Genomic DNA, 24,561 nt, shown 5'->3' with positions numbered 1-24,561 from the left:
TTGACCCAATGATAGTATGACCACACAAGCTTGAACGATACAAATGCCTTTTTGGTAGAAATGTATGCGTGGGCATGTCCTGGCCAACATGATAATTAGCCAGTCAAAGTTTTAGATCGATAATTATCTTGTTCATTATCTTGAGTGCGTTTGAGGCATGGTTCAGCTAATTAGTACGACCATATTGTTTAATGCATGCCAATACAAATGTTCCCTTGATGTTTTGTAATCGATAGTCCAGATACCAATACATGCCATGTTGTAAGCCCTCTCAGTATCTAAGTCAGATACATGCATGTAGATGCATTATAATGTCAGGGCTGAAATACCTGTACTAGATGCATATGCACTTTGTGTACCCAGAATTGGAGCTGTGCACCTAATTGTTGATTGTGGGTGCACTAGTGCATCTGTGTTTATTTGGTTTACCTACATGTGCATGTATGTAAAGGTATTGTATACAGTATATTCCTTACATGTGTCAGAAGAATGAATATTTGCTGTATTACTATAGAATTTCACAAAAGGTTATATTTTATAGAGGATTGAAAATTCAAGAAATCGTATATACACAATATTACCTACATGTGTTAAAGATTCCAGGAATATGATCAGTGGTTCTGCAATAATGCAGAATGTCAAAATTTTGTTCTGCAATTCAAAAATACTTTTTGAAAATGCACACTTAAAAATGGGGATCTAAACATGGCATATACAACATTGCATGTTGGCAAACATTTTACATGCAGTTTGAAAAATATATGCAAAATTACTTGTATATTATAGAGTTAATAGTAACACAAAAGCTCCATTGAACCCCTTGCATGATTTTTTCAGTCTGCACAGTTGCAGGTTGCTTAATTTTTGTTCCGTAATGTTGAAATTGTCTCTGCAAAATGCAGACTGCAGATGGGTATTTCTAACGCTGAATGACGTAAATTGAATTATTTGTCAACCATAGTTTGACAGCAAGGCGTCACTATTCAGAGGGAGCAGTCTACATGTCTGCTATCAGTATCCTCCTTTGAAGTACGGCTCATATATGTGGATCAACTTGACAAACGACCAGATTTTTCTGATGGTTGCTGAAGGCTTTTGTTGCTTGGGCTCATACATTTTCTGTGACATAAGTCTTTGCAGGTTGTTAACTTCACAAAGGGACTGGTAGACGATACGAGGTTGCCCTTGTCAGGATAAAATACTACCACTAGTTCCTTGCCTGGCCTTAGTCCTTTGGTATGAGGTAAAGAAATAAAGTATATTATCTATATGTCATTCTGCAAAGCCATTGGTTAGAAGCATACCTACATAACAGGTGTACCATCTGTCTAAGGATTTACCCAATCTTCTACTTTGTTTCATGCATGAGGAGCTCTTTAAAACGTACCATACTGTACTTCAATTCCCAAAACTTTTAACCATGTGGTAACAGTTCAATACTATCACTTAATGGTAGATTAGTTCTTCTCTACTCAATATGTCTTTGGCCATGGATCGCAGTTGTCCAATCAAGCCACAATAGTACTCCTGAGACCATTAAACTGTGTTGTGATATTCCTCACTACCAGTGTATACCCCAATGGGATATCTCCTTACATTAAAGTGTGACCATCGTTTCCCTGAGTATCCATGCCATAACATATTTCTCATTCTCCCCATGCCTGTGGCACTGTTTGTTCATTTGCGTAGAATTGCAACAAGGAAATTTGAAGCAGCAGCCCCAATTCAATGCTACATTAGCTTCCCAAGTCATTATGATGTGAGATAAATCCGTGATTTGCTTTCCTCCTGTCTGAGCACATAGGCAACCATTAAAGAAAGCGGGCCTTAATTCCTTTTTGATTGCGATGCCAAGGAAACCCATACGAAGGATTTCAGTGCTAAGTCAACTGTAGCAAAATACAATGTTTATGTATTATCCACAACAAATTGATATGTGTGGTGTGCATTTACCATAAAGTTTAGTCTTAAGTGAACTGAAATATGAAGCTGAATGTCAAGTGAAGGCTTTCAGAAAGTTCTTCTTACATGTATTATAATATTTCAGCAGTTAAGCATCATGTAATATTTTGGGGGAACCTTTGTAGACTATTTCATGGGTCCCATTGCATGCTGGGAGATGCAAGGCACTACGGGTAGTGCTGGAAGCAAAACAAATTCTCATTACAGTGACACAACATGAATTACATGATTAATGATGATGAAAGCATAAATTAGTCCAAACGCTTCACACATGTACAGTTTGTGCATTGTCATGTTGTTTGGGACATCTGAGATCTATTTCTTGTTACTATGCCACAGACAGGTTGGAAGAAAAGAAAACATTGCCTACAGTTATAGTGATCGAATTAAAAAGTATGTTTCAACCATACAGACTGTACATGTACATATGTCATATGGGAGCCTGAAGGCTGTCACTACAAGCAGTAAATTCTAAGGATCAATATTTTCATCCTAGCCAGGGGATCTTTGTGGTGATATAATTATTTATCGATTAAGTCTTGACAGTGTGATATATCAAGGAGGTACATGTATGAATGAATAAAGTCTATTGCGCAAGAGTTGTACAAAGTACATACTGTAGTATGGCCCATTTTGACATTTTTGTAACATTTCTAAGAAAGTGGTCTTTCTGTTTGTTCGCAGAACCACCCTCAAGTGTAACACACCTGTTTTGTGTGTTACCGTCTATCCGAGAGGACACATCCCAAAGCTAGGTACTCAATTTCACCTCGCCAGTGAAGAAAGTGGTGTAACTGTAAAGTGCCTTTCCCAAGACCACAACATGGGGGCCTGGAAGGGATTTGAATCCAGAACCTTCGGATTTTGAGTCAACAACCCTTACCACAAGGCGATTATATCACCACTGTTATGTTTTGGTGAATGATCCTACTTCCCCTCTTGTCTGATGACTTCCCTCTAGTGGCCCACAGGAAGTCTAAAGGTTTCCTGTTCTGTTTCCCCAGGTGCCCTGCAGAATACCTGAGATACCTGCAGACAAGAAGTCAGTCCACTTGTCCTGTTAGTGGTCCTGACCAGGTGTCAACATCCATCACCCTACACGGTAAGTCAAAATACCTTTCGTTTGTTCACCAGACTTCATGATCATTGGTGTCTTCAGGCTTATGTTGTTTCATGTTTCTGTGGGAAAGAAAGGAAACAATGCAAAGGCAGCTGAAAAGGATCCTTTCTCGTATGTTATTAAATTATCATCTTTAATGAAAGTTTTACGAAAGGTTTTGAAACATTCACCCATACATGTATACAATTTGTTAGTTCCTGTCAACATTCAACTACGAGAAGTATTATTTAATCAACAAAGATGTTTGTACAAAATAAACAACCTTCTGATGTTAGCAAACATCAAACCTTACAAATCATATTTTCAGTTCTAGATTCCTGTTGCCAGGTGATCCAATTAAATTCACCAGTGATGTCATGGTGAACATAGCAGCTGGTTTGGAACCCAGCACCAGCAAAAAACTTCTGTTGACTTGAGAAGCTTAGTTCGATGTTCCCTAACACCACAAGGATGTTGATGTTGTGTACAGTTCATTGAACAATGTTATCAGGAACTGTTGTATTTCAGGTGGTGTAAGCACCTTACAGGTAACAATGACAGGCACAGCACTGTCTGTCTGTAACACTCCTGCGAAGACTGATAAATATAATCCACCTTTCTGGCACTTATTGTATCAGTGCCGACAACAAGAATATCCCAAGGTAGCAGGATGGATGTGGGCTCAGAAACCAAAAGCCCATCCACCCCCCAGGGACCCCCAGATATATAGCACAAATTACTCCTTGCTACATTAGTTTTCCACACCGTGCTAAGCACCAGATAATGATATATCTACTCACTGCACGGCTTGTAAAAGAAAAGGGCAGGGAGAATGGAGAAATTTGTCTCTCTTGTTCTTCAATACGTCTGGACAGCAATGAACATGACAGCCACATACATCAGTAAAACACCAGGTATATATATCAGGGAGGATGTAAGGTGGGCCACATTTCCGCGAACCTGATGTTACAGGAGGTATCTTTGTTACCTCTGTGTGTGGAGGTCTTGTTTTTGATACGTCTGTATTTGCTTGTGTTACCACATGGTAGGCTCATCAGGCACATTGAGAGGAAGTTTGGCCAAAGGTCCCAGAAAATGTTATTTATTTAGGTCATTATTTTCCTGCTATATCCATATCTTCTCTTATGGGAGCCAGTGTGAATTTACTCAAACAGAATCAGAATTAAATTCATCATGAATAAACAAGAAATTCACAAAAATATTTCAAGGAGGTCTGACATCTTTGGTATCTTGTATTTTTTGGGTTCTGTATTCATGCACACATTCAGTTATAGGTAATAGGTGTGTGCTGAAAGCATGGTGATACATTAGTCAGTCTCATTGTCTCTGAACCAGCACGGTTTCCTGATAGGTTAATTTTGCAGGTACCTCCTATCCTGACACAAATGGGTTATGGTTGATGAACGACATAGCATTCAGTATGCCTTCCAGCATTACCTCTTCGGTTTGCTGACATTTGCAGACCAGAAGAGGTGATTACATTTAGTATCAAATGTCCCTAATACCAATTTGGCTGGCGTGTAATGGGCAAAGCTTGTCCTGGCATATTAGTGACCTCATAAATGGCAAACCACCATAGGGCAAAGATTTTCACTGATCGGCCTCATCATGTAAAATGAGTCAGGCTAAAAGGACTAGTGTTGATCTGCTGTGAATGTTCTGCTGAGGTAGCTGCTAATGATTGTATGTGGACTGAGAGTTTTACAAAGGTCAGAGTTCGGGGTGGATGGTAAATGTTCAGGGCATGACGTCAGTGACTGGGAGCCTAACCAGATGGTAGGTGCCATGGTAAGTCGCTGGAAGGACCCATTTAAAATCATCACCTCCAGGAAGAATGGAAATCACAGTTACATATTTTGTGTCTGAAATTTAGATATTTTCAGAGCACGGTCACATTCTTTGTAGACTGTGATAGGATTTTGATGGGGTAGAGTTTTCAAGTGGACTGTGCCAGAACCAACCGCTGAAAAGGATCCGAAACTGTCACAGCCATAACAAAACAGATTAATTTTGTACAACAATGCACAACTATCTCACAAATTCCCTGTTTTTGATCTCGAAATTACCTTATTACTTATGTGACTGAGCCTATATAAGACTCAGAGGTTCTTACCTATATCTCCATTTTTAGTCTTGGGTTATCTATTACAGGCTGTAGCTGTTTTTTCACATCCTCTTGAGTCTTCAGGATAGTCTTTGAGTATTTAGTCATGCGCATTCTTGTGACTTACTCGTCGGCGCCATCCTAAGTTAGCAGCAGCCAGACACAATCAGCTGTAGCCAACTCCAGCGGTTCTCAGTGAGCCGCATTGACTTTAGCTGCGTCTTACAGAGGGTCAAAGCTACTTATAGCGTAGCATTCACGGCAACCAGCTAGACTCCTTTTGAAAGTTTCTACTACCTCTCTGAAGGTCGATGAAGGTTAGACATCCAGGTAGAACATTCTTCTTCTTTTGTCAGACTCAGCTGAAAAGAGGCATGATGCTTTTCCAAGTACCTACAAAATGTATTACTAGTGCAATGTGACTTCACCATAGTAGACTACGGCACAGGTTTTTAGCCAAGCACACTGGATTACCCTGACTCTTCTCAATAAGTGTGTTAAATAAGTTGGGTTCTTTTAGATGGGTTCTTTAAGATCCTCTCGAATGTATAGGTTCTTTGCATAAGATACAATGTACATGAAATCTAGATATACATTCTGTGAATGTTATGACATAACTTTGTCACATTATTCAGGTACAGGTACAGGCAGTTGTGTCTAATCCTGTACCTGTACTTGATCTTAGGCACAATGTTACTACAAGAATTCTGGTGAAATCAATGTGCCGCAAGTGTCCTCCCTGGCTTACCCTTAGTGCTGTAAGTGCCGACACAGTGTGAGATATCCCTAATAGTACCGTCCTTCACATCCATTAGATAGTTCTAATGTTACCCTGTCTGGGAGACCTCCTTTTTGTCTGTAATGGCAAATGTACATGTCCAGAAACTAGAGTTAACGATAGCTGTGGGATGAAGGGAGAAATAGCTGGAGGAACCACCACCATTCATTGCATGTGTGCCATACTTTATAGATCCCTTCATAATCCTCAATGTTGATATCAGCTAGCCGTTGAAACTTATCTTAATACCTGAAGTATGGCTGCTAAACATGAATTTGTCCAAGCCTGCTGATTTGGGCAGTCTTTCTTGATTCTCTAAAACATGTTCAGGTAAGTCAGTGATTTTTCAGTCCATTCCTCCTTGTTAGCCGGGGGTTTCTATTGGGTGGCAGGCCAGCAAGGTGACTCGCTTGTGATTAGAGAAGCTGGAAGTAACATGATTTGCAGCCTGGATGGTAATGGAAAAAAGATTATGGCCAATTTTGGAGCAGAAGGGTAAAATATGCAATCATGCCCCGCTGGCGCCATGTGAAGAAGAATGTATGAATGTTTCCGTGGAGGCACCAGTTGTTTTGGAGCCCTGCCGTCTGTCTGAAAGCGACGCGACGGCAGTCTCCAGACCCTAACAACTGTAGCCCTTTCCAAGACTGTGCCTTTGTCAGGTTGTGACGAGTACAAAAATAGCCAACCTCCCGCAAAGGCCTTTACAGAGCAAGAAGTGTGTATAATAAGGCGTTAGTAGTGTTCAAGTTCGTCTTGGTATTGCTTAGTATGGTGGCCTTGCTAAGTTTGGTGGCACAGAGTTGCGTTCCAATGATAAACAAGGTTCTTGATGATTAAGCAAGAGAGGAATGGAATGCACAGGAGTTATGTGAAACGTGCAGGTTTGTTTCTTGTTCTTGAAACATTGACTGTGGTTGGGTGTTATGCTTTCAGTTGTGTGTTATTCTTTCATGTGTGACAGTGACTGTGTTATGTTTTCAGTCAATCTTACACTCTCATTGCTTCCCACAATGTCTGCTTTGGCACAGTCTCTTGGATCTTGGAGTCTGAGCTTGAAATGAACACATAAAAAGACATCCTCCAGATTGGATCATGCAGTTGTACATTAATCGTGGTTTAACTGGATTTGCTGCCATATGCTGTGGAATTAGGTCACAATTTTTAAACTGACAATTGTAGATTTATCACCTGGTTTACATTCATGTTTAAGTTAGATATTGTGAAAATGTTCCAGATAAAAAATGCACGAGCCCACAGAATCCAGCCTTGCAGACTGCTTTGTGCAAATTTCAATGAGATGCCCAGGATTGTGGTGCGCTCAATTGTGATGCCAGCATGTGGTACAGAATGTTGGATGGCTTGGGGGTTAGAGGTCAGCATCACAAGGTCAAGTGTTGCTCTGGTGCAAATGGATGTCATCCTGTTTGGCACCTTGTACTCACTCACATGCAGCAGCCAATAATGCCTCAGCCATCCTCCCTTCTACACATCAATTCCCATGTCTTGGCATGTTTTTTCTCCATAGAGTTGATGAGATATTCAAAATGTCCAGAAAGTTTAGACATTAAACTGTCGACCAGTTTGCCATGTTTGGCAGCAAACCTCGGAAATTTTAGTTTTGCAATCAAAAGTTTTCCAATCTGTAAATCGATAATAATGGTACTACATGTACCTTTGTTGTACATGTACAAATGTACATTCATCCTCTATCAGGCTAAGAACAGGTATGCAAATGCAAAAGTAGTAAAGCACACAATGTTGACTGGACTTCTAGTAATCTAAAACATGGGTTATGGTACACTACTACTAGTATACTGCAAGGTTTGGCTTTTTCTTGACTTTTGGTGATGTCGAATATATGTTGAGATGGTCTGAAGTGGTCAGAATGTAAAAGAGATGCTAATTTTTTAGCAGTAGTCATGAGTGATCATTAGAACGTTCCCTGTATATTGCTTGAACGTCCTCTGGCAATGCCTGTCACATTGGCAGTGAACGTGGCTGGGAGCAAGCCGAAGGTTAAGATTAAGTATTCCACGGTATGTTCAGATGTATTGATTGAATCCCCAGATTACGGCGATGCCCCCCCCCTAGCAAGTCGGAATATTCCGGAAGGAAACATTAATTTCCCAGGCGAGATGAACCTGCTGTGGTACAGCTGGTGGACAGCCAAGAAATCATGCTGTAATGGTGGGAAACACAGCTGAAGGTCATTTGACCATGCTGTCCTTCGCATACTGCTTAGCAGTACCCGGTGTACTGGTAAATCATAGCACGGTGTTTTCTGCCAAAAAACAGTTAGATACAAGTCGTTGGTTTGTGGAGACTCAACATTAGTTCTTTCCCACATCATTCAGTATACCATCTCTGTTTCTAATGACCCATGGGCCACACAGACAAATTGGAAAGGGTACAGAATCAAGCTGCAAGATTCTGTATGAACAACTATGTAAGAGGTGCTAGTGTCACGGAAATGAAAAGAAACCTACAGTGGACCTCACTGGAAGACAGAAGAAAGATGTCTAGACTATGCATGATGTACAAAATGACTAATAAACTGGTGGATGTCCCAACTACTAAGTACCTAATACCAGCCCAGAAGAGAACAAGAAATAGCCACGCATTCAAGTACCAGAGTTATCAACCAAGGATTGAAGTGTTCAAGAATTCATTCTTTCCTAGAACTATCGCAGAGTGGAACTCACTGTCACCAAGTACAGTAGGGGCATTGTCAATAGATAGCTTTAAACAATGTCTAGAGCTAGAAGTTCAAGGGTTAGGTGTAACAAGTCGATCGGTGTAATATAGCCAGCTGCCGCCGCGCCGCGTGCCTGCGAAGCTGGTGTGTTACGCCGAAAGGCGGTTATACCGGCTATATAGATACAGATACAGATACAGTTATTCAAGCACTACAGTAGGTGGCTGGTCCACTGGTATTGATGTGTGTTTTATGATTGTTCAACATCTACCTGTGAGACAGTAAAAGTTTATCCATAAGAGTTGAAAATAGTTGTTACAAGTACATGTACTTGCACTTTGTTACAAGTACATGTTTCTTTGTGTTCTTGCCAGGAAATTGACTTTGATTGCAGCCGGTCCTGAAGGAAGCAGGATTTGGCAACTACACTATTCATAGAAGGTTTTCCCCTTAGAAGTGAAAATCAATCCAAGATACTGCAGCTGAAACCTAATTAACTTCGAGTTGAGTTAGAGTCAGTGATTTTGGCCCAGTGAGGTGTGCTAGGGAGCTAATTTTCTACTGGTCAGTTAGCTTGTTCCTGAATTCCTTAGGTCAAGAGGCTAGGGATGAACTGAAGCAACTTTTGGAATCAAAGTCTTTTGTCTATATCTTATGTTGAAATTCTGTGGCAGATTAAAATGTATTTCTGAAAATAATTTCATCAGGTCGGTAATGTTTTTAGGATTTTTAGGAAGTATAGAAAGTCGACCCCAGTGGTGACCCGGGATGAGGGTGGGGTTTTTATGTTCTTGCCACAAAAGCGCCCCCTACATCGGCTACATATAGCGGTGTGAAGCAGACCTCCAGTCAGAAGCCCAGAGGAAGATGTCTGACAGACACCGAAACGTCAGCAGTTAGGTGAGAAATCTTGGTTGTGTAAAAGAAAAATCCTGTATCCTAGATTAAAATGCACTTTCTGCTACCTTCATCTTTGGCCTTGACCATCTTGGTACAGTCTGAGCAACAGTCTTCATGCACTACGAGCTGGCAGCCACATATAACAAAAGTTTACTCAAGGCCTCATCAATTCATTCTCATGATTCTCTGACATTTTATGGAGAAAGTACAGCAAGCAGACCTCATAAAAGAAGAGGGCAGGAAGAAAAACTTGAATATGACATTACGTCTACACTGTAAAATGCATGGCTTGAACACACCCTAGAGGGACTCTATTGCCCTTGTAGGCTGCCAGCACTTTGGAGGTGTTTGACATGACTTAACATCCCTCCAGTGCAGTCTACAAATGGAAAGCAGGTTATATTCAGGTTATGAATACAGATTGAAAAGCTGCTAGACATTCTCCACACATAGTTAGTCATATCTGTGTGTTACATCTTGAAGGGGAAAATGCTAAAGGTTATCTCTGTCCATGCTGTAAGGATCTCTTCAATCATTCTAGATGGGCTTTTGTGGAGAGGAAGTCAGACTGTTCAGAACAGGGAACAATGCCTACATATGTTAGGAATTGATTCCACCAGTGAAGGAAAAAGATACACATAGTTTACAGTTAGATTGAACAGTGTTTAATGTGCTGACATTCAACTTAACAACAGAAATCTCTTTTATTAGTTCCGGGTACAAGAGTACAACATGTACATGTATATTGTTTCGGATGGCTGGTTTGTAGGTTTGGGAATTTGAATGTCACAAAAACTCAAAATACTTCCCTGAAGTCTGACATCTCTGATATTGTGCCTGATTTATCACTAATGCTACAAGAGGAATATACAGGTTTTATGTACAAGTTCAATATTGGAGTATCACCGGTAGTATATGATACCTGTGCAAAGGGCCTAAGGCTTCCAGGTAGATTAATGCAGCAATGATGCTGCAAAGATGACAAAACAAATGGCATTGCCAGCAGGTCCATCAACAATGCATCCAAAAGGTGTGGTGACTTCATTTCCAGGTACTGGACCTTTTGTCCCCCTGCCTAAGGGTTGGGGATGAGAAAAGTCACCAGCATGAAAGGCAAATGGGCCCACCAGACAACTCGGGTTAGAGAGGCTCTCTGGCATTTATTGACCCATCCATTCTCCCGCAGAACTGTAGGGAAGTGGAGAAGAAAAGTAAAAAGCAGGACTTGCTAAAAGTAGAGCAGGGAATGTGATGGAAGGCAGGCGTGTATTGAGGAGCCAACCGAGACATGTGAATAAAACTAGCTCTGCGGGGAGCACTGATGTCGCCATTGTGAAGCTGATTGAAGCAGGTCAAGTATTTGACTCCTGCCTTTGTCCTTCGCTAGAATGGTTCTTTCTTTGTCTCGGGCTTGAGGAATAGCCCGAGAACTGCTTATCATAACACTGAGGCACTGTGTGGTCACAGCACAAAGCAGCGAGCCTTTTCAGATGAGCTGCTGTCAGAGAATACAGCAGGTTTGTACGGTTTCTGCTGAATCTCTACGACATTTTGAGGTGGTGTGCGTACAAGGTGCATAGTGCTAAGTAGGTGTTTACTACTAATCTTCAAGCAGATTTCTTTGGCAGTCTATTGGCTAGCCCATAACCAGTTGGACTAAGTCTGGTAGGATATCAGTTTAGCCAAGGAAGGAGGTTATGGTGGTATGTCTTCTATTATGCCCCAGCCGTGGTTACTTGTACACATTTCTTTTAGTTTGAATTTCAGTATCCTTCAGAGTTTCAGGAGCCAAGACTTTGGATCCTACTGTATCAAATGCATAAAGCTATGGAGTGTAGTCAATGTCAAAGACAATATTGTGGTATCTTCCTGTTTCCGTATTCAATTTATGACTGCTGATTCTTAACTGTGTTATTGCTCTGTAGTCATTAGTAATCATAAAGGTATTTTTCTTGTTAAGTTGTCTACGTTTTCCACCCACCTTGTATTGTATTGATGGCAGCCTTGAGTAAGCTTGAAGGGTAGGATTAAACATGGGAGCCTCTGGTTGACCTGTGTTGACCTCTACCTCAGAAGGCCAGGACTGACTGACAGGATGAGGTATCATCAGATGATCAGATCATCAGAATCCCCTTTCTTGTCAGTGTTCTTATGATTTATCATCATCTTGCTATTGCTTGATATTGTTACTTATGGTTACTTATGGTTTTGGTGAAATAGGTGCTTGTTAAAGGTGCATTCTCTTATGTTAAGTATAATAATAGAGTCAATTGTATATTGTATTAACATTATGTAGCTTACTGAAGGAAATGGGAAAGTTAAAACGCAGCAAAAGCCTTCTACCTTAAATCATGTTCCCATGAAATTAGATTGGTTTACTGTAATAAAAGATGTATGGTGTTATGAAACAGCTTATGAAAAATCTTAGGGAATGTTCATGTTATCATAGTAAAGTCAGATGTGAAGGATGGGAAACTTTCAGGGACTAAAGCTGCAGCCTTATCTACTGGAGGAATCCAAAAAGGGATTCCATGTAAAAGGCACTAACTAAATATGGGGATGAATCAGGAAAAGTGGGTTTGAGAGTGTTTTGATTAGCCTACTGATTTAATCATCACTGTAAATCCCATCCAAACAGTGGCAGATGGACCCTATTTGTAGATGCTGGTTCTAACCACAACATGACCAGCAGGGGGACATCTGCCCCCCCCCCCTCTCCTGGGGTGTCCCTCTCTGGGGGAATGGAGATATCAGGAGGTGTCAAAGGTCAGGTAGAGTACACAGGTTATGATTGGAGGCCATGTTGGAGGACTGGACGGCTGTGTCTGCTTTTGAGGTGAATGTCTTGGTTTGTACTTATCTCAACACCACTTAGGCCTACTCATAGGTTAAAACTGTTACAGTATGCACAGTTTGACAACCAATGCCAATGTGTCCACTGAAGTTTGGTTATTGCTTTAAAACTGTTTCTAAAATACCATGGACTGGAGTTGGAAGCTAAGGCTTTGTGTAGAATTCTTGCTGTCTAACAAGGCAAGAAGTTGCAGTGATACTCAGACTTTTGGGCAGCCAAGACTCTTTGAAGTATGCATGGAGGATTAGAAGATGAAAAATGACTTGGCTCTCAGCTAGTTCAATCACTAAATCACTGCCAATACCCTGCAGCCTCTAGAAATCAATATGTTTGCCACACTTATGAAGTCACAAGTTCATTACTGTGATTAATGAGAGCGTTATCATGCATGTATAAAGGGACTTTGCCCTCCCCGCTAGCAGGATATAAGGTCTGTTTTGATACTCGGCTGTAGACTTAAGCAGCACTCCCAGCAGAGGTGTTTGTTAGTGTGATTACTGAGTGTGTGCATGTTTGTGTACACATTTCGTAAGTCCCCTCTGAAGCACGTAGGCACCAAAGAGCAGGCAGGACTCTTTTAGCCAAGAAGCTGGCACTCTAAGGAACTTGGAGCCATGCGGCCATGGAAGTAAGAAGATCAAACATTTCGGCAAGATTCTCGCTGGACTTGTGGAGCTTGAGGTAATTGCATAAACGTGATATTTTACAGAATCACGCACAGCCCCCTTAGGGTACATTTTGCGCACTAAGCTGTGCTAAAGGGACATGAGGCACACTGCTGGCTTCGACATTGTCACTTGTTTGGCACGTTGCTGCCTTTCACGGAGGGTAATGGATTTGGTAGGTGCAGATGTTAATCTGGGGTCAAGGTTGCATGTAGAGGTGGTCTTAGAGTTGGAGCACTCCTACACTGTTGTGGCTTGACTGTTGACAATGCTGCCAGATCTCTCAGGAAAGTAAGGGCTCGGTCACATACATCCAGCGATCATCATTCCATTTCGAACTAAGGACTGTCTTGGGATAGTCTTGCGAAATTCAGCTGGCTTGTTACGGAAAGCCTGTCTAAGATCCTTGTCAGCGGTTGGTTCTTTCACAGCCTGCTTGGAAATTCTATGGCATCAAAATCATATGATGACTATCAATGTGGTTGCAGTCTAAGCTAATATTTTACAGATTTCTATACATGTCTGTTCCACTGGTAGTGTTTTATCTTCCAGGGCATGGTAAGTTTTTCTCCTAGATCCTACATTCGTGATTGACTCTCAGAAGTAACCCTGAACAGATTTAACAGGGCTTAACAGACAGAGCACAAATTCAGATAATGGTACATGTAGATTGTGACGTGAATGGTCGCAGTGTTCCTGGATACCTTACAAAGAAGGTTTTGTTTCTGCCGACCACTTGCCACTGTTTTTAGAATAGACATGGACAGATGTCTGCAGCAGTTAAAGAGCCATCAGTCAAATGGGGGAGAGGGAGGGATACAGGAGGGATTGGGAGAGAGCTAGACAGCCCTGCATGCTGCACAACAGTCAGGGAAGGGCCCTGCAAAGGTTTTTCTCCCTTACAGAAATGCCAAGACTCATTGACTCGACTTCTGGTAGAATAAGGTAAGTAAACAGTGTGGTGCTGTTTCCGCTAGCATTATCTCTTGCCCTGGAGGTGTAATTATCTGGGAGACAGGCAATAGTATCAGTCTGGTTACAAATAGCAGCACAATAGAGCAACATGTTTGTGCAAGGCATGGTGGCCAGAGGTGAGACAGATGGCTCATTTTCTGTCTTAGGTTTGCTTCTCAGAGGTTATTTCAAAATTCGGGTTTTAGAAGCCAAATTATGATTCTGCAATGGCCTTCAGGTTCTTATCCAAATAGCTAACCCTGGTGTGTCATTCATTATGTTTGTAGTTTTTCAGCTTTTTTCCATAGTAGAAGAAAGGAAAATGATCTTGATGGTGGTGACAGATTTGTATATTTCTTCTCTGTTGCTAACTTAACAGAAGGCTGTATCCAGTTTATTTGTTCGGTTCAAATCTCCCTTCTACAGTGCAGGTTTGAATTGTGAGTTATTGAAGAATGTCACCATGTGATACCTGGTCTGATGTTCTACAGTTACCGTAAGTGCATTTATTTTTCACAGGATAGAGGGCAAAGGAACTTTTTCACGGTTGAAAAAATTCTGTAGTACAGTAGTAGTTGGTATGCCCACCAGGTTACTAGTATTACTCATTTTGCCCAGATATGGGTTTGCTTGGATATTAAGTTACCTGTGAGCATGTCTGAAAGACCTGCCGTGCAGGGAGCATCTGTCAGCAGAAATGAAACAACTGTTTGTGAAAGTCAATCTCATTGCTATAAAAAGGGGGTTTTCCATCATCCAAGCCCAATAATAGATTAGTGGTGACATTCCAGTTCTATGTATAACATGCCAAATGAATTAACAATGGAAACTTTCAGATCAAGTTACATGAAAACATGTGGGGAAGCCCATCCCTATAAATACCACCTGTCACACGTCCATTGATGGAATGATAGTTCCTGGATGGTTTAAGTCACCAAGGAATGCCTAATGGTTTGAACAGGTGGGTTTGGGCTTTCCAAATATGAAAATATTAATCATTAGCATTATTCATGCTGTATCGTCTGGTATCATATACCATCATTAGTTATACATAAAGCCATGAAAGTGATATGCTTGCCTCTGTCAGTTATTATTTTGTACAACTGCCGAGAGTTACTGTAAACTGTGAAACATTTGCAGTGATGTTATTTTCATGGATTTGAACTTTTCACATTGACCTTTAATTCCCCCTTGAATTCATGACACTGAATATATGCCTCCCTTGTATGTTATCTACAGTACAGCAAAATTGTTTCAACCTTGAATTTAGAACACCGTGAAATCCTCCTTGCTCTCCTACTGGGAAATAAAGCCAGCGCAAAACTTTCACGATTTACAACAGTTACTGTAGACGTTACAATCTGTGTAAAGCAGGGAATGATGGGTAATGTCCTTCCTGGTATCTCCTCCTGTTTAACGAGGCCCCACAGGACATGATTATCAGAGATATCCCACAGTTCCCTCCCACTCTCCCAGCCAGCCTTATCTCAATATCTGTAGTTAAAAACATTTTACTGTCGGAACGTCTACTCAGTAAACAGTTTGTGCAGCAGGTTGTCAACAGTGTGCATCAATAGTGCGTGTGTGTTCTGCATCATTTAAATAGCCTTTTGAGGGCTTTGGTTACATGTATACTGTCTCATACATTTCTATATGGTTAATTGTTTGTTACACAGTACTGTAGACTGTTAAATATTCCCAGTGGTTTTACATATGTGGTGTATCACCCTTAATATTAACATAAATAAGTCCTTGCAAACTTACATCAATTTACGGTACCAAATGTCACATTTTATATCACTTGTTCTTGATTATGTTACAGCACTAAGTCTTGTTTAATAGACTGTCATCGGTATTGTAGATTTGATACAGGAGCTGAACAGAGGTCAGATCTGCCTAACCCTTTTTTTTGTCCTAAAGTGCAGTTTGAAATGTCAGGTACATTATCTCAATTATACCGGGAGTTTGCCACAGTAACGTTGGCATTCTACTCAGCTTACCGGGATAAGCATTGGCAAAGTTACACTCAAGTGTGCAAATAGACCAAACGGCTGGGCTGCACTTGACCTTTTACCAGGCATTATCCAAATGGGAAAGTTGGAAGCTGCCCAAAGACGGATGGATGCAGAAATGGTTTATCCGAAATCTGAGATCTTGTTAGAAGAGGTAGTATCAGGTGCTTAGCTCTACATGTGTTTGGTAACTGAAACACTATCTACCAGTATGTGAGATTTTTCATAGCATTTTTCAATGAACCAATTTATTTTTCAGTCAGAAAGGCATTTTGCATCTTTGGACCTCAACTGTAACAGTAGGAGTGCCAGCACTGCTCTAGATATTTAAAAATTATGAATACCAGGTGTGTATTTCTATAGTTCCTACTTGAAATTTGTCTCTCTTTCAGGTAATGTCCCTCATTTTGAATCTAGATACTACTTTTATAACCGCCCCTCCTAAATGGAATAGTCCAGCGTACATACTTTTCCCTTTCCGAGAAAAAGCTTGAAGACACAGGAGGAGAGAGTGCAGTCATTTGCATGTATGTATGCCTGCCTAATGCTCCTGGATGAGGGCAATGAGGGTAGGGGCACTAGGAGGATCAAGGACCCATTTCCTGACAATTACCACCACTAATGGATGATGAGAATGTCACATGGCTCCGAGTCAAGCAGATTACCTTAGCACTTGTTTGATTTATGGAGTATGACTTGCCGGTGGCTGTCATGTAAAATATACATGCATCCTCCCATCGCATGGATAAAGAAGGAACAGTCTTGGTCTGTATCTGTATCTGTATAGCCGGTATGACTGCCTTTCGGCATAACACACCAGCTTCAAAGGTTTGTAAAGGTTTTTACTTCTAAAGGTATGGAAGTATTGTTTTGGGGGGCTGAACTGTGCGTTTGTGTATCTGTTTGTCAGGACAGAGTAGGTTGACAGCACATGGGTAGGGAAGATTAACGCAAAATGACAGCAGGTTAAAGGTCTTAGAATCTGGCATATGGGGATTGAGGAAGCCAAGAATTGCATACTTCCCGGAAGTCCGAAATCATTGGTTTCCTGTAGTTATTGCCAAGAAAAGATGGGGAAAAAATGATAAAAATTCACAATTAGGGTCAAGAAGTATAAACTATGACAGTGTGTTTTGTCAGAAAATATCACTATGAAACACTCCTAAAATCATGTTTTGGAATAGTTGTAATGTAAACAGTTTATTTGGACATTAAATTGACATGTGCATGTACATGTATTATTACAAGAACCAAAGAAATTGGCTGCTAAAATTCTATTGAATTTGAAGAGCCTTCTTTACAAAGTGCATTATCCTTGCCAGAGTCAAGGTACAGGTTTTGTTTCTTGTGGTCTTGCAAATGAGGTAGGATTAGAAGGTTAGGCGATGATGGCTTGCATGATATGTAGAATCCTCGGGAGAGGCTAAATGGAAACCTGTGCTCTACATGGGACTTCAGGGGGTTGTGTGCGTACAGCTGTATATAAAGTGCTCTATGATCCATTGTTTTACCTTTCCTGCAGATTTTTCAGGTATGATATGTTGCCTATACATTACGTAAGCCTGATACTGTCACAAAATAGATGAATTATAATCCTCAGGCTACAGGGTTTTCCCTGAATAGTTTGGGACACACCACTTAAAATTTCTTGGTACTTGGATTCGCTTACTTCATTTTTTTTCAGATTTGAAAAAAAAAGATAGTTGTACACTACCATTCAGGTCCTGATTTGTACTAACTTGTAAATTTAATACTCATTTGACTAATGGCTAGCTATGTGACAAGAAAGAATGGATAGCTTGGAGTAGAGGGAAGTACTAATACATTACACCCGCATTTAAATATCAGATGTGTTTGATGATGTCTGAAAATGGGTCTATAGAAGGTTGGTAAAGATGGGGCAGGTCAGAAGTTCAATGTTGAGTTATTGCAAGGACTGTGCCGGCAGTCCCCAAAGTATTTCCTGATGGGAGAGCGTGATGTAAGGCTGCCGTCTCAAGGAGCTGGGATGCTTCTATGACATAAATCGTACCTTGTTGATGAGCGCATTGGTCTCTTTTGATTCCATTAGAGACAACCGTCAGTTTCACAACTCTGTAGGGATTAGGCGTCCATCCTCTGATCAGTTTTAAGGACGTGCTCAGTTTTCCCAGATACCCCAGAATGCCATCTATCCGCCATAACTCCTGCAGTGTTCTTAGAATTTGTTAGGGAATTTCGTAAATCCCGTCCCTGCATCTTGAACGTCCAATTAGGGGCGGGTCATCACATGCGCGTCACGTTTTCCCACGCAAACGAGACTCCCGTAAACTTGACTGTTGATTGTCTGGGTGCGGATCCCCCGTCTCTTCTTCAGCACGGGAAGTACAATTAAGCCGAGTTTTACGGTGGAAGGACTGGAAGCTATGCATCCTCGGGAACTGTCTTGGGGCTCATACGCGTAAATTTACATTTTGTATGCTGTATGATGTATGTGGCTTGTTTAAAAACAACCTTGAAGATATGCTGAACTTTTCCAGATGGAATTCTACGTGTCCTCTGTGGTTGCAGCTGATAAAAATGGCTCCATGCATTTGCCAGCTGATGATTTGCTATGTTTTCTTGAGACTTTGCATTTCAGTGAATACCATTAGCTTTTAGGAAAAGCAAAGTCTCAAGATACTATTCAGGCAATGTTCTAAATTGCCTTTTTTTCCATCATCTCAATTTGTTTGACGTAACACCATGTCTAGTGTTAAAGGTGTGAAGTATCGTGCCAGAGGTGAGACTATCCCAGGGAAGGTTCCCCGGAAAACTCGGATGCTGACTAGAACACTGCATTGTGATGTTAAAACTTTGTCAGAGACTTACATGTACCACACACTATACAGGCTATGCAGAATTGTGAAATTTGGATCTGAGAACACGAAATATGGACCTCAGCGTGTGTGTATTATAATACTACATCAGAGATAACGTCATGCTTTGTTCATCACTTAAACTGCCATCTCTGCAGGTTGTTAATGCAAATTTTACGGCCATTCCAATTTAGAACAGAAATGGAGAGCTAGCGAGGGCTGATGCCAAAGCGATGTTCAGGATTAGAAACCCATCGCGCTACCAGGGTCCTTATTACGGGATGGCTTCCCGGGAGCTCACAAGGGCCATCGGAAGGCCAGCTGGTGGAAAATAAATATTCATCACCTCCTCTTCTGCCATTTAGTGTCGTAGGGAGGGTTGTTGTGAAAGTGGGAATAAAACAGGCATATGACCTAGATGTTGTAGTCTCCGCCTATCCACTGTACTTGATATTTATTTTAGTGGTAACTCAACCCTCAATCCCTGCCCGGCTTCTGCCCGGAATCTCCTCTGACGTAACCCAATTGTTTCATGAAAACCGAAAATACTGACTAGAAGTCTGAAATCCCCCATTTCTTGTTGCCTGTCCATTATATAGCTCAGTCTGGACTTCTGTACAGTAATTTTGCCAGTGTAACTAAGTTTTCATGAAGATACACAACATTGGTATCAAAATGGTACAACAAAATGATGGGAAACATATTACCAAGATTAATAAACCAGAGCCCAGGACTAGAAATGCATCCTTTTTACAATGTGTAGTGTGCTTTTATGGATCAGCTAAAATGTCTATTAGATAGATACTAGTCTTTTGCATTAAGGTTTTATGGTGCCATGGGAAATTTCCTTCATTGCAAGGGCATCTATAAAATGTGTGGGTCATATTCAAAATGACTAGAAGGCACAGGAAGGCAAGGGCTTTTTCCCAGTCAGTACTGATAACTTGTTACTTCAGTATCATATTAAGTATGATAACATATGTGGTTCAAAGATGAAGATTTCTTGCAGAAGAGAAAGCAATATTGTTACAAGCAATATTGTTACAATCTATAATTGCATGTATGACCAACATAATATTAGTTTTTTTTACCACATACAAAGACAGCTATATCTACTAGTAATACCGGTATGTTTTTACCATACCGAGTATTCATACAATGTATCATCTAATCATGTAGACCAATTTATGGGTAATTCTCTGCAAAACCGAGACAGTGTTGATGCAGCATACAGTTATGAACACGAGTTATTAGGTTATTAGCATATCAAGAGTGTCGTCACTGTATTTTGTTATTTATGAAAGTAGATTAGTTTTCAGAATTGTTAGATACCACCCGTAGTTCAACTTCCATATATAATTTTTATACAAGTTTATGAGAAATGTACCTGCTATAAAAATAATTGATGTGCAAGAAAGTTGTGGTATTAAAAATTCCATTACAGCTGACTACAGTATGTTGTGTTTGATTGTGATACTTTTGTGTCAAATATTATTGGGCTAGTTGTGATAGGTTATATGTTGATACCTGTATTTAATGATGACTGATGATCTGTGTTTATTTTTGTCACAGGGTCGGAGTGAAGGTGACCTTGGAAAGTCACTGCAGATATCTACAGAAGTGTCTTCCCTCCAGGTAAACACCAATGCTGTTTCCTTTGATGTGAAAATAACTTTTCTCCAAGTCATAAGGAGAAAAGGAATTTCTTGTCGGTTATTTCTAACTTAGGCCATACCAATTTGATTTGTTGGTTCTCAGTTTTTCAGGATAAAAAAAGGCATCCTATCATAGCCCAAAATGCCCAATGAACGCAACATATACCAGGCTGGTTTAAAATTTAAACAATGAATTTTTAAACTTTCAATCAAATCACTTCATTGATAGATGGAAAAATGGTAACAACTAGGAAGAAAAGGACTGTCTTCAACTGTTTGAGATAAACTATGTCATTTTTCAGTTGATTCTAAACTGAATCTTTTCTCTTTTTTTTTTCAAATCAGAAAAAGTTGAACTGGGCAAATCCGTGAACCAACAAATTAAATTGGTGTGGCCCTACAGTAATGAAATATACGTTCCTGAAATATGCTTAGGTACACAGCTCTGTATTTATGATCCCCCTCTCTAAAGTTTCCAAATGGTATCTCCCTCACAAGTCAGCTCAGGTTCCATTATCTTTACCTGGAGGTGCTTTACAGGTGTCTGTGACTCTGCACTCCCATCCTAATGGCCTGACCTAAGATTGCCTTAAAAGGCTGAGGGACAGAAAGCTACTTTTCCTGACAATTGAATAAGCATTAAAAGCATTCCCAACTGTGTTGCCAAAGAGAGTGGTCACCGCGGTGGTCGGTCACTCATTCTGTAGTTCACACGGAGATAAAGTAAAAGGGAGCCTGACTACATCAGCCTTCTAGCTGTCCTTCCACTGGTCAGCCCCCTAAAAGCTATAGATAGCCAACACCTCTAAGTCAGGAGAATTGGGAACATCTTACATGTATTCCTGTTGATTTATGCATATGTGCTTAACACGTAGACAATTATTGTCAAACTGTCTGTTACCATAGTGTTAGAGGCTGTGGTGATGGGTTTGTTTCCATAGTGACAGAGAATCCTTATCTGCTATTGGACAGATTTTCATAGTGATAAAAAATTCTTAGCTGCTATTGGACAGATTTTCATAGTGACAAAGAATCCTAAGCTGCTGTTGGACAGATTTTCATAGTGATAAAGAATCCTGAGCTGCTATTGGACAGATTTTCATAATGATAAAGGATCCCGAGCTGCTATTGGCAGTTCTTTGAGAATGAGAATGGTTCTTTCAGACCACAAGCTTTCAGGGAGGATGCCCATTCAGGATGTCCTGACAGCGAGAGATTGTGTAACACAGGCTAAGCCGAAGGGATGGAAGGTTGGAATCTATATAGGGAATAATGTGTTAAGCGCTGCTGGACTTTGATGAATGGTACAGATGAAGGAGATTTTGTGGAAGAAGCTCCGGTGATGAGGCAGTGCAGCTGGATGGAGTGTACGTGTACATGTGGTGTGGACAGGTTCATTACCATCAAGACTGATGCTGCCTGAAAGAGAGTTGTTGCCTGCCTCCCCGGTAGAAATTGGAAACCATCCATCGAAAGGAGCATCCCTGACTTCCCATTTTTGGTACTTGGCAGATCCCATCTTTCTCTGGATGTCTGCGGAAATGGAAGGTGCAAGGAACATGGAGATCTCTCCGTGCTGATTAAAGTGGGTATGGCCTGGGTTTGGCAGTCGCGGAAGTGAGCATGGCTGTTCCAGAGCCTGAGAATTCATGGCAAAAAGTCATGTTTTTGGAAACGTATGTTCCCCCCGTGTGTAGTAAAAACACAAGAAGAATTGGTTTGCTTGTCATGAAATCAGATGAAACGGACATGATTTTAATGCAATGTTTACCTACAATCTGGGCCTGTACCTGAATCTATATACCTGCATCTATATACCTGCATGTACCTGTACACCTAATAAGGTACGTCGTTCTAGCAAGGACCATTATATCTACAAAACCACTGCACGCATTCATTATACATGGTTGTACAAAGTTATGTAGGGATATTCATCATCATCTGACCTCGATCCAGAAGGTAGGCCATCAGGTCGGCGACCCCTCATTGTTATCAGCCATGTTTGATGAGCACGATGAATAATCAGTATTCTGCAGGGGCAGGAGTAATCATGTTTAACAGAGGGTCATCGTTTTTCTTCATGTCTAATCAGCCAACAGCTAACTCATATAGACTAGGGCTGATTGCATACCCATGGTGAAATCCATAGGGACATGTTAGCAGCCTAAATACGCTGCATTCAGAAGTCAGGAGCTGTTAAGGTGCATTGTACGATAATCAGATTTGTAAAAACAGTCAAACTGTTAGTTACAATTGATTGCAGTGAATTTGTCGTGATGTGTCAACTACGCACATAATGATATCATTATCCTTAGTCTTGTTAAAGTTGAACTGGTCTCATTAAAAGTGAACACCCTCTAATTTGGCAGAGCTAGATTAAAGCAATTTGGAGAAAAGGCATGTCTTTAACGTGTAGAAAGGGAAACACGCATTTTGAGTCTAGCGACATGAATGTGATATCACATTAATTATGACTGGAATGACATACCAAAATATAACGTCCATGACATTTCACATGGAAAATATGTCCATACTGTGCTGTCCAATTCTATAACATATTCTATATAATTTTATGTATACTGCACCAGGTTTTCCTTGTCAAAGTACAAAAGAAATGGTCATAAAATTACGGAAGGTCATCTCTGTCACAAGTGTCTCGATCAACAGAAACTCGGTCAATGTTTGACATTTTTGCTGACTCTCATTGTGCTTCTCTAGTCGTGGAAGACCACAAGTTACTTTGTCAAATTGTTCAGGTATGAGCACTGGCAACATTTATGTATGCAGCCCTAGTCACATACTAGATCCCATGATTTATGCCATCTGACGGATGTCAAGTGGCAGTCACGCTGTAGTGCTCCATCGCTCCAAACTCTTGACCACTGTCCTTCAAGAAACCTTGTCCCTAGGCAGGAGTCACCAACCCGGCATGCGGAGTTGAAGTTGTCCTAAATGCCTTTGGAATGTTTAAGAGCTCGGTAGGTCATTTGTTTTTCAATGAGTATAGATCTTTAGGATAATCTGTGCCCACTTGACTGTTGAAAGTATAAGAGTGAAGTGGTGTTGTGGCAGGTGCTCTAACAGGGCGAGGCTCCAAACTACGGATTTCCTGCTGCAGGCTGTAGTCTCGGTAGTGTGGTAACTACCCGGTCTGATTTGTACGCCATCTCTGGTGATCTCTCCCCGCTGATTTATGAGCCTGAGGAATCGTCAGCGCCGCTCCAGGACGGGTCGGCAGCTGTGTTCTGTGTAATTTCCACGTTGGAGGGAGGCCTGGGTGGCTTAGTACAGGTGCCCGTGATTACCAACATTACATACCAGCCAGGAGTACATGTAGGTATGTAATAACATGTTGGGTCTTGTCCTATGGTTGTACTCTAAAACTGGTCCATGAATATGGTAAACCTACCGGGCTGGGTCTTAAACATAGCCTTTTCCATCTTACCTGTCCCAAGGAAATTTGCGCCGCAGTGTTAACCAATGCATGTAAAAGGAATCCTTCTAAGTCCGCCTTAGCTGGTGTTCCTTTAAACATTGCGAAGTCGTTTTTATCATATATTCATAGGCCATCCTGGGTTAATCCCTGTGTCACTGTATCATATCTGAAGTAATGCATAAATGTCTGTAGGCAACTCTGAAAATCTCCGAAACATTTTCATTCTTATCATTTCCATACAGTCCTTTACCTGTATCATGTCTAATTCATGAAAGTATTGCACTTACAGAACATCCCAGTAAGGTTTGGGGAACTATCCTGGTACTTAGGATGAAGTTTTGTCTTACATTATTGGTAGGGGTTAAAGGATAAAGGTTATCCAACATGGCTGCCACAAAGAGAGATTATCTTCAGACCAGAGTATGGTGGTTGTCTTCTTTACATGTACAATGTATGTTGTGCTAGGTGTGTGAGTTGTCACTAATGGTGTTGATAGGTTTAACATACATGTAAGGCAATGGTGAAACCAGTACCTTTGAATATGTTCTAGTTTTCAAACATCATGACTGTTTTCATCACCATTTTC

At 40.8% G+C, this 24,561-nt stretch overlaps 1 protein-coding gene across 3 annotated transcripts in view; it reads left to right on the top strand.

The window, feature by feature from the left end:
- The window catches only part of LOC109478277 (bifunctional heparan sulfate N-deacetylase/N-sulfotransferase 1-like), a 69,067-nt gene that overhangs the window by 25,439 nt on the left and 19,067 nt on the right, over positions 1-24,561 (top strand). The window contains exons 3-4 of one of the 3 annotated variants that reach the window (XM_019779735.1): positions 2,967-3,064; positions 20,457-20,519. The gene's annotated coding sequence lies outside the window, so the exon portion shown is untranslated. Of the gene's footprint in view, positions 1-2,966; positions 3,065-12,379; positions 12,399-20,456; positions 20,520-24,561 lie in introns of those variants that run through there. The other 2 variants (XM_019779737.1, XM_019779736.1) reach the window with 2 other exon arrangements.

Source organism: Branchiostoma belcheri, unplaced genomic scaffold (assembly GCF_001625305.1).
Source record: "Branchiostoma belcheri isolate BF01 breed outbred unplaced genomic scaffold, Haploidv18h27 scaffold43, whole genome shotgun sequence".
Taxonomy (NCBI): domain Eukaryota; kingdom Metazoa; phylum Chordata; class Leptocardii; order Amphioxiformes; family Branchiostomatidae; genus Branchiostoma; species Branchiostoma belcheri.
Note: the sequence above shows the minus strand (reverse complement) of the source record. Positions and strands in the feature narration are given on the sequence as shown.